Source organism: Rhineura floridana, chromosome 4 (assembly GCF_030035675.1).
Source record: "Rhineura floridana isolate rRhiFlo1 chromosome 4, rRhiFlo1.hap2, whole genome shotgun sequence".
Classification (NCBI taxonomy): Eukaryota; Metazoa; Chordata; class Lepidosauria; order Squamata; family Rhineuridae; genus Rhineura; species Rhineura floridana.
The window spans coordinates 6,543,079-6,561,667 of NC_084483.1; the positions used below are offsets into that span (position 1 = coordinate 6,543,079).

At 42.4% G+C, this 18,589-nt stretch overlaps 1 pseudogene; it reads right to left on the reverse strand.

Moving 5' to 3' along the window:
- Window positions 1–12,690, reverse strand: part of LOC133384108 (fibrocystin-like) — a 93,190-nt pseudogene extending 80,500 nt beyond the window's left edge.
- Between the last annotated feature and the right edge of the window lie 5,899 nt (window positions 12,691–18,589).

The window sequence follows — 18,589 nt, forward strand, 5'->3', positions numbered from 1 at the left end:
TCTTAACTTGTGTGCATGAGAAGAGCACACAGAACAATTAACCTGGTTTTAAAAGGCAATTTGATGTAGCAGTGACCATTGCAGCATTGACACTGGCTAGTGCGAGTCATAATCAGGTCACAGAAGGCAGAAAAAAAGAAGCATGTATGTATCAAGACAGTGAATTAATCAGCCCTCTAAGCAGCCAGAGACACAGATCCTTAGAGAAATGCCTTTTACCGGGTAAGACATTAGATGTTTTGTTTAAAGATTAAAGTTCTCTTTGTGCTTAATCAGTTTCTAGGGCAGGAGGAAAATGGGATTAATTACCATCCATTGCATCGAGCTCCCATACTGCAGAAGTCATAAATGATGCAACTTTTCTGTAACATGGCCGCCATCAGGAGCAGCATGCTCAGGAGATACTAATTGTAATTAAAGAGTTTATTTGGAATCACAGAAGAGTCTTAATCAGGATGAGAACAGAGTTTCACTGCATGCACTTTCAGCACATGGCTGTATAACAGAATGGTTCTTTTAAACAGGCAGTTTCCTTTAAAAGGTTTGAGCAGGGGTTTATGCTGGGGGGGCTAACATTGTCTTCTCTGTGGGATTCAAATGAAATGTTATTAGGTCAATTGTTTAGAAAGCATCTCACATTAGGGATCCCAAAGCACTGATCTGCTGAAGAATAAATGTGGACCATGCTGCCATTAATGCACATAAAGGTTATGCTGAAATAATTTACTTCACCTGAATCAAGGGAAGACAAGACACATACAAGTGGAAGCAGTAGTACGCCTAACAAATTTGCTCCAATTCCTTTTATTGGCATACTGCCATCTTTCTAGAATGCAGTCACAAAATACAGCAGGGCCCCGCTTTACGACGATTCGCTAATGCAGCGGTCTCAATTAGGTGCAATTAGACGAAAGCCCCACTCATACGGCGCTTGTTCCGCTTTTCCTGCGGTTCTCAGGCATCACACACCATTCTATTCAATGAGTCCCGCTCTTCAGCGGTTTTCACTTTTCAGCGGGGGTCTGGAACGTAACCTGCCGCATGAGTGGGGCCCTACTGTACAAGTTCAGATGAAGTTGTCTTCAGATAGCCAAAGCAGGATTGGACTGCATGTTTGTCTCTTGTGACTTACCAGATTTCTTAGTCCTACTGCAAGATTGTTGCATGCAATTTACCAGCATCCAAACATGGTTGTGTTGGGACAAATCAGGGTAAGGCCTCAGTTAAGTCTTGACCTAATGGTACAGCAAAACAGTAGAACCAAAGTTACAAAGCATCATGGGCCCAACTGGCAGAAAAGCACTCCTTATGTTTCATTTCTTCACTGTGGGAACGTACGTGAGATGGTGCCTGCCAGGCTGCAACAATGTTCCGGACGAGATAATCATTCAGCTGTCCTTGACTGTTTTATTTTCCTGTACTCTGTGTATTCTCAAACTCCTTTCTTACCATGCTGTTTTCCTTTGTAATAAATGACTACAGTCTCCCCCAATGTGTCAATATCCCTTTAGAAGTGTGTAATAGAATATTCCTTGAAGATAGTTCTCAGGGCCATATGTATCTCTTTGTATATGTGTCTTTCGCTTATGGTGCCCCAAAGTGTTACTTCACCCCAACATACCATTCCTTATCTCAGGATGGGATGGACATAGGTTCTGATTTTCAAAGAGAAACTTCCTGACTCTGATATCTAGCAAGTGATATGTAGCTTAGGCCTGTTACTTTTCTCTCTTGTTTTAGTTACATTGTGGTTATTGATAGTACGTTTCAGAAAACTATATATTGTCATGTTGAACAATAAAGAGTTGCTCTCATCCTTGCCAGGCTGTTGTGCCCGTGTGAGTGTGAAAGCCCTTTTTGATCAAGAAGTTGTCTGTGTCTTACTTGATATCTGGGTGGCTCTTAGCCAAACAAATAATTGGGATTCTTTCTCAGCTCGCACTCCTGCCCGGGAGCATTGAGGTGAGCAGTGGGCATTCTTTGCCAAGCAAATTTCCTCAACAGTTGTTTGCTTTCAAACTCTGACTGTGGGAAGACAGACACAGGTGGATCCAGTCTCAGGACACTTCCATCCAAATCTTTGCAAATAGCTTTTCTTGAGTTCCCACAAATCACATCAGCACATGAGCTAAGTTTCGGTTCATTTTCTCTGACAGACAGACAAACAAACATCAGAATTGGGAGAAAACCATCCTGAATTTGACTGAGGAATTTTTTCCATTATTGACAGATCCATTATTAAAATAGCAGGTAGCATGAAAGTGATGGCAATAGTCATAATCTCTGCAAATTGAAGGAGCTGTGCTCCATCAGTGGTTTGGATTATCATGCTTTTCTTTTGTCTACATATTAACCTGAAGCTCAGCTCTATTTCTAATTAGCAACAGGAAAGCTTCAAAAGCTTAATTTGAAAAGGCACCTGAAATGACCAACAAATCTTCAATCAGACAAAGATAATGCGTCTTTTTTTTTAATTCAGACCTAGAACAATACAAAACTAAACTGAAGTCAGAAGTGTGTAGACAATGGCCTCATTCAGACATAAAGCTAAACCATGGCTTAGGGCTACATGAATGAGCCACAGTGAGGCACACAGTGTGCTCCCCACTCCCACTCCTACTGCCTCTTGCACAGCTGGGGGGGGGGAGATTATGGAAGCATTTACTTTCAGTTTCCCTGAATATCAGCTTGTCGTGGTTTACACTTACTATGGTTAGATTAAGCCAGCTTCAGAAGCCATAATTTGAAGCTGAGTCATTTTGAAACTGACGATAGTCTCACAGCACATAGTAAAACTATGGAGTTCTTGTGTTTAACTTGTGTAATGACTTGGATGGCTTTAAAAGGGGTTAAGACAAATTTATGAAGGAGAAAGCTATCAATGGGTCCAGTATCGGAGGCATCACGCCCATAGCCATCTGGTTGGCCACTCTAAGAAAAGGATGAATATTTTAGACTAATCAAGCAGGACTCTTCTTTGTAGTGCCGGATCACAATCCCTGGTTCAAAAGAAACAGGAAACCATGGTTTACTAAAAGTAAGCTCTTCCACAAGCCTGAGGCTCACTGCATTTCTTTCATGTAGTAGCAAATCATAATTTAGCATTATATCCAAACATAGCCAGTAGCTTTGAATCTAATTTTTACTTTTTGAATACTACATTTACTTCCTTTGGAAACTAAAGTATGTTCAGAGATGTTAATTTTGTTTTGGTCTGGGTTCTGTAACTTGGCCTTTCCTGCCACTCCAGAGGTATAAAGTCAAACTTATTATAAATGGAGCAGTCAATATGAAAGGCGTTATATATAGTCAAAGACTCCTAACCAAGGAATTCTAGAATCTGTGACTTTGCTAAAGGAGCTAGCAAAGAAATCTCTAATAAAGAAATATCTGCACTGTTCTTAAAAGTACATTTCCCAGGATCCCTTGCAGAGGAAGCCACAAAATGTAAAGAAGTTCAAATGAATTTAAATAGTATAGCTATCTCCTACAGAGCGTTCTGCTGCATAAATGTCTAGATCAGGGGGAGGGAATCTGTGGCCTCCAGATATTTTTGGACTCCAACTCCCATCCAAGCAGTTAGCCCAGTTACTGATCAGGGATCATTGGCATTGTAGTTCAGCAAAATAAAAAGTCACTTTTTACTTGTGATAGGCAGGCTGTCTACACACCATACATTTAAAGCACACGACGTCCTCCAAGGAATCCTGAGAACTGTAGTTTGTTAAGGAAGCTGAGAACTGTCGCTCTGTGAGAGGTAAACTACAGTTCCCAGGATTCTGTGAGGAAGTTGCGTGCTTAAAATGTATGGTGTGTATGCAGCCCAAGTTGTTTTTGTGTTTATTACATTTTATCTGGTTTTTAGAAAATTTTATTGACTGTTGTGTTTTTATTGTTTTTAATGTAAACTGCTTTGATTATTTAAAATTATATTAAGCGGTATATTTTTAAACAAACAAACAAACATCTGGAGAGCTACAGGTTCCCTAACCCTGGTCTACATAGACAGAAGTATCCAAATACTTGACAAAAAGTCCCAGACGGGCTATTTAGTGGTGTGGATAGAAGCAGAAGGTATTTTGTTCCCTGACATAGAGCATGCTTGTCCCCTCTAATGTGACCAGATCCAGAATACCGACATTGTCAGGATTTGTCATGATGCAGATGTCTCTCTCCTCACTACAGCAAGTTTTCCTAAAGCCAGCGAAGATGACATCTGATAATTGGGGGCGGGGGGGGAAGGACCATTGTAGGAAAAGCTCAGCAGCCACTTCATTCAAGGCTAAGCAAGATATTAGACTAGCTGCATTGCTGTGTTGTAGGTCTATGGTGTATGTTAGTCACTAGAAACCTTGCTGGAGACTTTCTATACAAAGGTAGTGTACACAATGGATAATATCTGGGCAGAGCTTGGAAAAGTTACTTTTTTAAACTACAACTCCCATCAGCCCCAGCCAGCATGGCCACTGGATTGGGCTGATGGAAGTTGTAGTTCAAAAAAGTAACTTTTCCAAGCTCTGTATCTGGGCCAGTGGTACAAAAAAAAGGTCTTAAAGAGAAATAATTACAGTCCAAGTAAAGGGGCTGAGGAGAGGGGGCAGCAACTCTAGCTGCCAAACTCCTTCTTGACTCAATCAAACTCCTGCCTGATATATAGAGATTGATTGATTGATTGATTGATTGATTGATTGATTGGTTGGTTGGTTGGTTGGTTGGTTGGTTGGTTGGTTGGTTGGTTGGTTGGTTGGTTGGTTGATTGATTGACTGATTGATTGATTGGAACACCCAGCCCCATTCCCTGAATGATCTTGGCTCATGAGAGCGCTTGGGCCAGACATTTTGACTTTCTATGGGCCCAGGATGGCAGACTTCAAAATTTATAGATGGGAATGAAATTCAGAGCTTGGGTTGAATTGGGCAAAGAACAACTGGTACTTTTAATTTGAAAAAGGAAAGATAATAAGCTTTGTACTGTATCTATAATAAAGGCGCAGTGATATCAACTGCAGACCCTAGATGCAACTTTTAGTTAAATAATACTGTTTGTGAGCATGCTATACATATGACTTAGCAATCTTGGGGGGGGATGCCATAATGCTTTTGACATGTTCTTTTAACATCAGTTCTTAACATTTCTTGCATTAGTTTGCAAAAATTCATGATTTTTCCATCTCACCTTACTTTCAAAAAAGCGTTAATATTTTTTGGGCCCCATCCATCTAAAGTTCGATGTGAGGCTAAGACCCATTGAAATGTAACTTAAATATCATTGCTTTCAGTGGAACTTAGTATGACTACACTTAGCTGGATCAATTCCTCAATGTTCTGTTTAAAAATGTCTCAAGATTTCTTGTGTTTTTCAGGAGAAAATATTGAGCAGAAAAAAATTGTAACTCTTTCTGGTATTTCTCAGTAGTGTGTAAAATATGGCATTAGATCATTATGCATCTGATGAGATGTGTTTAATCTCTGATCCTGTGCATGTTTATTGGGAAGAAAGTCCTATTGTTCAATGAGGCTTACTATTCTTAGGAAAGAGGGTATAGGATTGCAGCCTTAGCCCCCCAAAAGCTTACACCACAATATATCTGCTCATATTTAAGGTGCCACAACATACTGGTGTGTTTTGTTGATTGGTTGGTTATGCTGTAAAAGGTCAACATTGTCACCCCCCTCGTTAGAATTTGCAGTTTTGTCAATTTCTAGGAAATTTTTTAAAAAATGTTTTATATGACATTTTAAACAAAAATATTAGTCCTCTTTTCAAAGTTGATTAATGCAAGACCCCCATAAGCTCATGGAAACAGAACACCAACCTTGTAACATCATGGTTTCCAGCACTACTGAATAATTTCTCATTTTATGCCATGAGTTATCAGGCCACCAACTATGATCAGAGATCATAGACCACAGAATCCCAACTCAACCACTACAAGGATTAAGTGGAGCTCTATCACTACTAGTCAAGTCAGCTGAACAAGTTGGATTCTGTCCTTGATACAATCAAAGAAAGAACTTGTGGCCACAAAGACAGAGTTTTGTAGTTTGATGCACTGTTTTTCCAGGTGGAACTGCAGCTCAAGAGGTGGGCTGTAAAGTACTGGCAGGAGACTGACAACATTGTGTACTAGTATAACATTCTCTGCCACTACAATTCCTTTAAAGATGAAACATGATCCCATAAGTCATAGTTCTTGTAGGACTGAAAGCCTGTGATTTTGGTGCAGTTTGGAAAGCCATCTCCTCTGTATAAATGAATCCCATGAAGGTTTGAATGAGCCACATTGCCAGTGCAGAGTTTCTCAGCTAAGAAGCATTCTTGCCCTTTGATAAGAAAGGCTATTTGTTCTGATCCAGCCACACCATTGTCATGTAGGCAGGCACCATCTACTGCATTTGTCTTGATGCCAGCCACCCAGTATAATGATCTCTCTGGCTGTTTACTCAGAATGACAAGGTTCCGGATAAGAGTATGATTTTGGCCTTGCAAGTGCATGCTATGACCAGTGGTGCTATTATTGTTGTTGTTGTTGTTGTTGTTGTTGTTGTTGTTGTTGTTGTTGTTGTTGTTGTCTTTATTTATACCCCACCATTTCTCCAAAACTGGAACTCACAGCAGCTTCCAGATAAAAATACATATAATTAAAAACAAACAAAGTCTACATTAAAATAAAATTAAACTATTTCCAATATGCTAAATACCACATTGACACTTAAGAAGAGTCCACTACTTGCAAGCACTTGGATACCAGCTCAGCTATGGTGAACACTGGAGGAGATTATGAAAGATTCAAGGGATGCATTCCTGATGTCAACGGATGGAGACTGTGAAGATCTGTTTGACATTTGAAATCTGGAACACACCTGCAAAATAGACCAAGACATACTAGGGAACCAGTTTCTCTTTTGTAACCATCTATACCCTGAGAAAGTACAAACAACATTGATGATGGACATTCCCTTAAAAAAAAAAAGATCTAAAACCATAATCCTGAAAATTAAACTGCAATATCTGAACATTGAAAACATTTTTTAAAAAACTGTTTTAGGCATGTCCAGTGGAATTTTTGACTTTATGTCTTTGAATAGCACACACCAAATCCCCATATGGCATATTACAACTGCTTTCATACTCACTGGACATTGTCACTGGACATAATGTCACTGGGCATTATCAGGAGTTATGGAAACAGCACTCTCTCCAAAGAGAAAGTCTAGCTGCACCATAAAAAATTAAAATGTTTATGGTGGCATTTCAGCCCACTTCACTTCATCTTTAAGCCTTAATCTCTAAAGTGCCACTAGAGTCTTCTGTGTGTTCACTGTAACAGACTAACCTGTTGCAGGTTAGTATTCCTCAGGAAGTTCTCTATTATCCAAAATATTTCTTTAGGCATCTCCCAGTGTGGGAAAAGCATGCATATATCTCTATGAGGACTTCTACTTCTGTCAATTTAGAGAACACCAAGAGATAGGATGCATGAGTCTTTTAACCTTCCTGTTTCCTGAGCTTCTAGGAACACCCAAAGCCATTTCAAAGGAGTGGCCAAGGGCAAGTCAGTTTCAGAGTGATTTGCCATTAGGGGTGTAGTCGTCCAGGGTCTCGGGGGATCTTAGACCCTTTACTTTTTTGGGAGCAGGGTTCCAGCATCCTATGAGCCAATCTGCATGAAAGGGGAGTGTGTTAGTCACTCAGAAGAGTCTTCTAGCATGCTTCCTTGTCCTTCCCTGCTGATTGGAGCCAATCAGAGTGAAAGGAGGTGAGTCAGCCATTGAGAAGACTCTTCTCAGCAACTGACACTCTTCTCTTTCATGCTTATTGGCTCCTAGGGATATCTGTTGTTGTGGAAGAAGGTGTTAACAAGGATCTCATTCTCAATCCAGCAGCAAAAAAGGGGTGTGTGTCTATGACTAACATGAAGGGACCCTGCACTTCTGAATTTGCCACTGTACTGCTGTTTGCCATACAGCACCCTGAGCTACTTAAAAAAAAAAGTCCAAAGTTCCTTTGAGCATGCAGAACTAGTTGACACAGTTCTTCAGAACTTTTTCAGAGTCCAGCCAAAATCAAAGAGGGAACATTTATTCTGCTGCCGATCATACTCATAGACTTAAAACCATCTTTTATACTCATTAATGCCTGTACAGCATCAGCACCAGAGGGTGATTGCTTTTCAGTAGTGCAAATGACGTCTGCATCATCTTTTGTTTATTTTATTTTATTTATTAAACATTTCTATCTTACGTTTCATTACAAAAAAAAAAGAGTCCCTAAGCAGGTTACAATCACAATAAGGTAAATATATACATTAAAAAAACAACATTAAAACATCAGTAAAAACACTACCATTACATAATAATCTCAGTGGTCAACCATTCATCCAAATGCCTAGGAAAATAAGTAGGTCTTTAACTGGTGCTGGAAATTCATAAGGGTTGGCACCAGCCTTATTGGGGAGGAGAGGGCATTCCACAGTTGGGATGCCTATACTGAGATGCCCTTTCCCACATTGCTGCATATTGGATTTCAGGACAATATAGCACAACCAAGAAGACAGCCTCTCCCACAGACCTAGGTCCTAGGTTGTATAGGGCTTTGTATGTCGGTACAAGTCCTTGAACGTGGGTCTGTAGCATATAGGTTGTCAGTGTAGCTCTTTTGGGGCACATGTAATATACTCCTGGCGGGCTGTCCAGCACAACAGGTGCACTACAGCATCCTGCACCAGCTACAGCTTCCAAACCAATGTCTAAGGCAGCCCCACATAAGCACATTGCAATAGAATGGATCACTGTGGTCAGGCTATCCCCGTCTAGGAATGGCTATAGTTGATGCTGTTGGCAGCGGTGTATCGACTGCGTGTGCCCAGCCGTATGGAGCAAGTTGAAAGGATACCCACACACATGCCGTTAATTGTTAAGAGTCTTTACTGACAGGATTTCGTAAAGGAACGGTTACAAGACAGATACGAATACTTTCCTTTACTCTCCAAACACCCCCACACCTTGTAGTTTCTCTTTCAAGGCTTTATAGACTGGGTTTGCTCTGTGCCAGCTACAGCCTCTGCTGTGAGCTGTCCTTGAGCTGCTGCACACCTTAACCCTTTACTTGTCTTCATTTCTGGCTTTCTGGAAAACTAGACAGATAGACTTCTCAGCAGCCTACAGATGCACCAACCAAAGTTGACAAAAGGTGGTCCTCGCAATGGAGGCCACTTGTGCCTCCAACAAAAATGCTGATCCAAGAGCATCCCAAAACTCTTTACCTGTTCTTTTAGAGGAGTGCAATGGGTCCCAGGCTATGGTCTGAAGGCACCTAAGGCCACCTCCCTGGTGAAGCTAAGCAGGGTCAGGTCTGGTCAATGCCACCTGGGAACCATATGTAAGCCACCTTCGGTTTCATGAAGAAGGCAGGGTATAAATGTAATAGATAAATAAATTTGTCAGGTTCCACAACCTGGAAATTGTGACCCTAGATGCCTCCTTCTTGTCAGGACTCGGCTTCAGTTTATTGGCCTCATCTAGCTCATCATTGCATCCAGACATTGGTCTAGAACAGCCTTTCCCAACCAGTGTGCCTCCAGGTGTTGTTGGACCACAACTCCCATCTTTCCTGACCATTGGCAATGCTGGCTGAGGCTGATGGGAGTTGTGGTCCAACAACATCTGGAGGCACACTGGTTGGGAAAGGCTGGTCTAGAAACTAAACAGCCTCTCCTGACTGAGCATTTGGGACAAGAAGGAATCCTGCAGCACCCCACAAAGCCAATCTAAGAGGATACTATGATCAATGATATCAGAAGCCACTGAGAGATCAAGGAGAATCAACAGGGTCACATTCCCCCTGTCCTTCTCCTGATCCATCATAGAGTCAAAGTCTGTTTTGGTCCCAAGAGCGGCCCTGAACACAGCTTGGAATGGGTCCAGATAATCAGATTTGTCCTAGAATGCCTGAAGCTGAGGAGCCACCACACTCTCAAGCACCTTCCCTAAAAATTGAATATTTGCAACTGGATGATAGTTATGAACACTTCCAGATCCAATGTGGGTTTCTGGAAGTGTGGGTGCACATCATCATCCTTAAGAGCTGCAGACATCCATTCCTCCTACAAAGATGCATCCACTACACATTGGACGCATCTGGCAATCCTCTCTGTTTAGATCTAATCAGCCATGAAGGGCAAGGGTTGAGAGGGAATCTAGTTGGCTGCACAGCTTCAAGCAGGTTGTCCATATCCTCAGAGCTGAAAATGATCTTATAAAACCAGACTGGATGGTTCATTGGGCACACCTCATCCTGAACTGCACCAGTTGTGGGATTCAATTTGGTAATGAGGTTAACAACTTTATCCTTAAGCTGCAAATTCACAGCAGTTATCCAAGAGTTCCAACACTACAGTCATTTCTGCAGGTGTTTGTTGTTATGTGCCTTCAAGTCGATTACGACTTATGGCGACCCTATGAATCAGCGACCTGTAAGAGCATCTGTCATGAACCACCCTGTTCAGATCTTATAAGTTCAGATCTATGGCTTCCTTTATGGAATCAATACATCTCTTGTTTGCTGTTCCTCTTTTTCTACTCCCTGCTGTTTTTCCCAGCATTGTTGTATTTTCTAGTGAATCATGTCTTCTCATGATGTGTCCCAAGTAGGATAACCTCAGTTTCATCATTTTAGCTTCTAGTGACAGTTCTGGTTTAATTTGTTCTAACACCCAATTATTTGTCTTTTTCGCAGTCCATGGTATCCGCAAAGCTCTCCTCCAGTGCAGGTGTTAACAGTCCTCAAACCACTCAGAACAATTCTACAGGATGGCTACTTGAGGATGTGATGGAGGCAGGATCACATGTTCCAACATATGTTTGGTCACCCTTGTGGCACATTTGACCTGTGTCATCGACAGAAACTTCCCTCAAAACCAAGATGCTTGCCAGACTCTGCAACACTGGAAAGCATGCTCAGGAACAATTGTGTTAATGGTCCACTTCATCTAATCATTCCACAATGAGACTACAGCCTCAGCAAAATCACCAGCCCTCTCACCCAGAAAACCACCCAGTGCATTCAGCAATCCCTCAGTTTCCATATGTCTTTGGGGCAGACCATCTTAATAGGCCTGCCGCCTCTGAAGGGGCAAGACCACAGTAAGTCCAAACCTGAGCAGGAAGTGGTCTGACCGTGACAATGGGGTCATTTTAAACTCCCTCCCCAGGCCATCCTACTTTCATCCCAATACAAAGACCATATCTAGGGCATGCTCTACACTGTGTTGAGCCAGTAATGTATTGAGACAGCCCCATGGTTGTCATGGCAGCCATGAAGTCCTAGGCTGGTCCCATCAAGGCAACCTCCACATGAAAGTTGAAGTCCCCAAGAATTAGTTCTTTGGTTCCCCAGCACCATTTCCAAGAGACTGCCTCTGTCAGCCTGGGTAAGAAGACTCCTGGGCATCAAGGTGGGCAGTGCACCAGCAGTATCCCTTTTCTGTCTCTCTAGCCCAGTAGAAGATGCTTGCCCATGAATACCACACTGGAGCAGAAGGTCCTGCTGATCAGGGAGATAGAATCCTTATGAGTCATGGTGACTCCCCCACTGGCCCTCTAGTCTATGTTGGTGCTGCACATTTTACCCCAATGAACAGAGCTGAATCAGGCCAGTTCTATCTACCTTGTCCACCCAAGTCTTGGTGACACCAGCTAGTTTGGCCTTTTCATTCATGATCAGATCATGGATGATAGATGTTTTAATTTGGACTGACCTGGCATTAACTAGGACCACCACCAGACCAGAGAGCTGGATGACTGGGCAACCTAGTCCTTAATGACGAGGAGGGAATATAGATCAAGGCGACAACTTTAAACTAATTCCTGCCCCCTCTCCTTACCTACCCAATTTCACCTCTAGTCCCATTTCATTCTTGGTTACTACTGCTAAAAATGAGATAACAGACAGATTCCATATTCACAGTAACTTTAATCTAGTTCTTTCAGCATGGATGGCCTTCAAATGGTTTCATTAGCACTACTCAATGCTACTTCAGGTGACAAAATAGGAAACAGCTGTGGAGGTTTTCCTATTGTACTTGTACAAGTAAAGGCACAAATGAATTTGCATAATCTGTGTTGCATCATATACACACCTTTTTTTTCAGTCATAGTCGAAGGCACAGTGATTGCTGATCTTAGAGTGCATGGGAAGGTTAAAAAAAAAAACCTTAAGAGTGTGGTTTGTTACCTGTTTGTGGCTGAGAAATTTGAACAAAACAGTTATCAGCATTTGTGAACTGGGATCCATTGGCATAATGTCTTGCTAGAAGTCCCCCAATACTAAACCCCATTACAAAAAATTTCCCTGGCAGTCCTGCAGATTACCTACTGAAATATCTCCTGGCCGGTACAGATAAGCTAACCACCTTATCTGTTATTAAGTTCTTCTTTGCTGCCCAAACTATACGCAAGAAGATCCTTCTTTAGACATCCATGCTCTATTTTATCGCTGTACTATTATGAGCTTTGTTACCTCCTATTTTATACTGTAGTATATGCTTTTTTAACTTTCTTGCTAAATCAATTGTATATCGGGTCCATGACCGCACAATAAAATTTGATTTGATTTGATTTGGTTAATCGACCAATCTCTGCAGCCAGAGGAATCCATCGTCCATCTTCTAATCTGTAGGAATGTCCTATGTGTGGCGCAAATAGAAGGCAACGTTATGGTAAAAGCATGTCAGTTTTGTCAATCCAAATATTATCTTCTGAAATCAGATCAATAAGATTCATCTTGCTTTGGATTAGAAATGTCACAGGATTCCAATAAAAATAGAAACAGGAGCTGAACTTGCCAGTGTTGACATTCATTCCATGTCCAGAACAGAAATCAGTCCAGTGAATATAATCGGTATTTGCTGTTTCTGCTTTCCCCAGCTGCATTGCATTTCCTCTGCAATGAAATAAATGGGGTGGAATAATGAAATGGCAATGTAATTTACGTAGGGATAGGCAAGGTTTTCAATTCAGTTCGCATTTCAAGCCGAATCTATCAAATTTGCACTTTCTGAAACAATATGAGAACTGAAACTCAGCCATCCTTCGAAATCTGCACTTATTTGAATTTTGTAATGCAGTTTGCCAAACAAGCAATGTTTACAAAATGCCTATGAGGGGAAAGTGTGCATAAAAATGAATGTATGAGTGAAAATGACATACAAAAGTGCATGACTTGACTTGCAGAAATGTGCACATTAGTTAAAACAGGCTATAAAAATGTGTCTTTAAGGAGAAATTCACACTAAAATGCTGGAGAAATTTCATGAGGATTTTTTTAAAAAACTGCAGATTGATGGAGAAACGTGGAGAACTGAACTAAAAACTAAGAGAATGAAAATCGGCAGATCTTTCCATCTCTAAATTTACGCAATTAATTTTGTTGCATAATTTCACCACAGCAGACAAATGATGTAGTTTTTGGTGGAATACAAACTGCAGCAGAATAGAAACGGTGCTGCATGTGACGAATATAGGGAGGAATGGAAAAACGAAGCCTTTTTACATCCCTACTTTGGATTCTTCATTTGGGTCACCAACAAGAAAGTTAAAAGCTAATTAAGACGAGTGTTTATCTGCCAGAATTCACTAAATACTGAACCAGCTGGTAGATTTCTGCTGCTTTCACATAATACAGAGGAAAAATAGAGCTAATTGCACTAAACAGTGACCACATTCCAAAGAAAATGAAACAAAAAGAGACATTTTCCAAAATAACTTGAGATCATAATGTTTATGGCTTCACATTCAATAACTGGACATGCTTTGATGCTGCCAGTTTAGCATCAAAAAAAATTTATATCACTCTGGATGTGGAAAACTCAGTGAATGCTCCCTGCATCAGCTGTCCCAAATCTATCCCCACTGCCATCCCCTGTAGCAGGTGGGGCAAATCCACCCCCTTCTTCTGACTTCCATAAAATCTTCTTCTACTTGGTGTTAAAACAGCAGTGAGGAACCTTTTCCAGCCAGTGGACTGGATCCTGGGTCCCCCCATCCCTGATGAGCCACTGTGACAGGTACGTGACAGCCCCCACTTGTCAATCACCTGACATAACCATCACGCTAGATGAACATTAAATTGTTTTAAATTGTGTTTTAAATTGTTTTTAAAAGATGTGTTTATAAATTTGTATATTTGTTTTTAATGTTTTTAGTTATTGTAAACCGCCCAGAGAGCTTCGGCTATGGGGCGGTATATAAATGTAATAAATAAATAAATAAACATTTTCCCCTTGTGGCACCACTTGAGTTCAAGCAATGCTTAAGTCATGGGTCCCAAGGAGAACCTTTGGCAAGATAAAGAGTGGGTTACAGAAATTGGGAAAGGGGTTAGGGAAATCCTGGGGGAGACACTTCCAGAAGCCTCTGGCAACTCTGAGTTTACTGAGGTTAATGTAGTCCACTGCTCCCCCATCTTTGATGACTGACACAGTTCCCCCACCAGCACTCAGCCCAGACCTAGCTGTTGAACAGATAATACTTAATGAACAAATTGGAGTCTTCCAGAGAGAAGGAAGCAAAAGCAATCTGTCAGAGCCTGAATTTACTCTTTCACCAAGGTCAAGGAGATTAGAAAAGATACAGCTTCACTGGCAATTGCACTTATTTCTCCAAAAAAGCAAGAAACGTGTCACACACCCCTCCTTCTCCCTTTCCTTCCTGCAGCGAAATGATTTGAAACAAAAACCCCAGCGAGTAGAATGAAATTGACAAAGCTTTCCGGAGGCAGGCTGAAACCGACCAGCAGCCCCTTTCTCGCTTGCTGTGCATTGCAGATCTCACCCAGAGTGGCCGCCCAGTTTGCAGGCTGGCAAAAAATAAAATGTATCTGTGCAGTAGTTGCAGACACCCCCCAACACCTCACCATTGCGATGATTGGTTCAATTTTCCCGGGCTTATTCTTGCACATGCGCAAAAGTGCAGATACGTGATTGGCTGGAATGAGGAGAAGGGGCAAGGGGAAATGCCCAAGAACCACCCATCAGCTGTAAAGTCCGCGGTATTGCATCCTACCTCCTGAAGGCACAGTGGATGATTCCCGATTTTAAACAGCAAATCGCATTTTTGCCGGTATTGCAAGGAGCGGATTTAACCTGCGAAAATGCGTAACAGCGCGAGACGTCATTTGGACGACTGAAAAATAATGAACTCACATAGCGGGCGTGTCACACATTTTGCAGTCGTCTGGATGAGCAGTGAGAAGATCCTTCTCGGTAGCTTGTGCTTATTGGCTCCTAGGGAAGTCTGCTGTTGTGGGAGAAGGCTCTCATTATCAACTCAGCAGTAATAGAAGTGGGGAGGGAGGGAGTGTGGCTGTGACTATCATGAAGGGACCCTGCACTTCTGAATTTGCCACTACACTACTGCACATATAGAGAGATGGGGTCTGAGCTGACAGTGACTGACCAGGAAAGGGATCTTGAGATTGTGGTGAATAGCTACATGAAAATGTTGACCTAATGTGTGGCTGCTGTGAGAAAAGGGAAATTCCATGCAGGGAAAAAGAATTGAAAATGATGTGCTCAGATCATAATGCCATTATTCAAATCAATTGCAATACTGTGTACAGTTCTAGTCACTATACTTCAAAAAGGAGATTATAGAGCTGGAAAAAGACAACCACAATGATTCAGAGGCTGGAGTGACTCCCCAGTGAGGAAAAGTCATGATGTTTGGGGATTTGCAGTAAGAGGAGACATTATAGAGGTGTATAAAATTATGGTTTGCATGGAGAAGGTACATAGGGAGAAGTTTTTTTCCTCCTCTCTCATAATGCTAGAATTCAGGGAGATCCAATGGAGCTGAGTGCTGGGAGATTCACTCGCACACCATTTTTACTTTAGCGCTACCTTCTTGAAAAGTTTGGGTTTTTTTTAAGACAAATAGGGCTGCAACCTTCCTTAAGTTGGAGCGAAGGCGAGTTTGGGAGCCTGATGGAATGTTGAGATGCCAGGAAAGGATACCCCCCCCATTGTGACATTGCATTCTTTGGAAGTAGGAAGTTTGTCCCAACATTCAAAAGGTGCCCACCCACCTTTGATCTCCGCAGCTTGCTTCGAGAAGGAGGCAGAGAGGGATCCCCCTGCTGGCAAGAGGAGGGGTATTACTTTGGTGGCTTTTTCTCCCCTTGCCCCCCTTCCTTTTTCCAAGCTGCTGAACCTGAAGGAGGAAAGGTGAGAGAAACTCAGCAGAACCTACACCTTGCTGCTGCCTCCTCTATCTGCAGGCTTCCTCAGGTGCCAGCTGCTACTCCCTGCAAGGCCTTGGGTACCAGCTGAAGCTAGTTGGGGCTAATGAGGGAGAGAACAACTGCCAGAGGGGGAGAAAGAGAGCTCCCCTTCATGACAGCCACCTCCAGCCAAGGCAAGCACCTTGGCATGTGCAAAGTGTGTCTCTAAATGCGTACTTAGCACTGCACTTGGAGTTGCCAAGGAATCGCCCAATGCAAAGCCAACAGTTGTGGAACCCTTTCTTGTCTATAAGGACCAACACGGAGGTGCTGTTGTGAGGTTTACTAAAACAGCAAGTGGGATTACATAAATTGCTGGGGGCAGGAGAGAGAGGGGAAGCTGGAATTTGTTTTGCTATTGGGAACTACAAAAGAGAGTTTCATTCATTTATTTTAACTTTTCTTCTTTTTTCTTTTTAATTTAATTTTTCAGGATCGGGTTCCTTTCAACATGTGTCGAGGTAGGAGTAGTCGGGGGCCTGCCATTGAGGTAATAATGGGCAGGGGACATAACAGCAGTGGGAGGCAGACTGGCCATTACAGGGAAAGAGATACAAGACATCTCCGTTCTTGCATCCCTTCCGGTCCCCCTTCCAACCCCTTGGACACTAGTAGTTATGCTGGGAACCCCCTGGATCTTTCTATTCTGCTGATGAATGCAAGGTCAGTGACTAATATAGCCACTCTAATTCAGGATTTAATCCTGGATGAATGAGCTGTATTATCCAAACCTGGCTAAATGACCAAGGCGGAGTAGGTCTCTCCCAGCTCTACCCACCAGGTTCTGTGGCACTCCAGCAGCCTAGATCCAGGGGATGGGGAGGCAGGGTCACAATTGTCTTCAGGGAATCTGTCTCCTCTGTCAGGTACCCTGTTCCTAACACCTTCAGTTTTGAGTGTGTGTGCCTGGCGTTGGGTCAGGGAGACAGAGTGGGGATTCTGTTAGTGTCCACCCTGCTGCCAACAGTCTCCCTCCCTGAGCTGGTGGAGCTGGTGAAGCGTTGGTGTTGGAGTTCCCCCAGGCTGGTTGTCCTGGGTGACTTCAACATACATGCCGAGGTCAGACTCATAGGTCTGGCTCAGGACTTCACGACTGCCATGACAACCATGGGGCTGTCTCTAATTTCATCTGGACCAACGCATGTGGAAGGACACACACTCGAGCTCGTGTTTTGATCGGGACAGGAAGAGGTTGATCTGAGGGTGGAGGGGTTCTAAGTGACTCTGTTGTCATGGACAGTTCACCGTCTGACAAGGTTTAGACTTTGTGCCCCTGGTAACCTTCGCAGAAGTGAAGAGCCAATTAAGATGGCCTCCCCCCCCAGAGACTTATGGATCCGTATGGTTTCCTGAATGCTCTGGGGGATGTTCCCAGCATGGCTGGCAATACTGCCAAAGCCCTGGTCAATCTCTGGAATATGGAGGTGACCCGGGCAGTGGACACTATTGTTCCAAAGCACCTTCTCCCATCAGGGAAGGCCCGTAATACACGTTGGTTTACTCAAACCTTGGGCCTGATGAAATGACAGGGACGACAGCTAGAGCAATGATGGAGAAAAACTCAATCTGCTTCCGACCGAATACAGGCTAAGCTCATTTTCGAGCCAATCATGTGGCGGTGATGGCAGTGGTGAAAGTGCACTTTTCTGCCACCATTGCGTCTGCTCAGTGTCGTCCGGCAATGCTTTTCCAGGTGGTCCGGGGTCTTTTGGGCTTTGGCCCTGCATTAAACTCTGAGCCCTCAGTCACTCATTGTGACATGTTTGCGAGGCACTTTGCAGATAAAATTGCCCACATTTGGACTGACTTAGACTCCTCATTCACTACATTTGTACCAGATGTCCCCAAGGCTTCCTCTGGTCACTTTTCTATGGATACTTTTCAGCTTGTAAAGCCTGGGGATGTGGACAGGACTGTGGGAGAAATGAGGGCCACAACTTGTTATGTTGTTCCAGAGAGCCTTTGGGAGGGACTGAAGGTAGAGCCTGAAACTGATTTTATGCCTTCTATTTTAATTGTTCCTATACTAAAACTATATATATATAGTATTGTATGTATTTTAATTTTATTTTATGTATTTTAATTTACTTAAATGTTTTTGTTATCTTTATTGTGTACAAATTTTATTATGTATGTGTTCTTTTTTATTGTAAGCTGCCCTGAGTGCCCTATTACAGGGTAGAAGGGCGGGATAGAAATATTTTAAATAAATAAATACAATTCAGGACAGACAAAATAAAACAAACACTTCTTCACACATTGCTTAATTAAACTTTAAGATTTGCTCCCACAGTGTAGTAATGGCCGCCA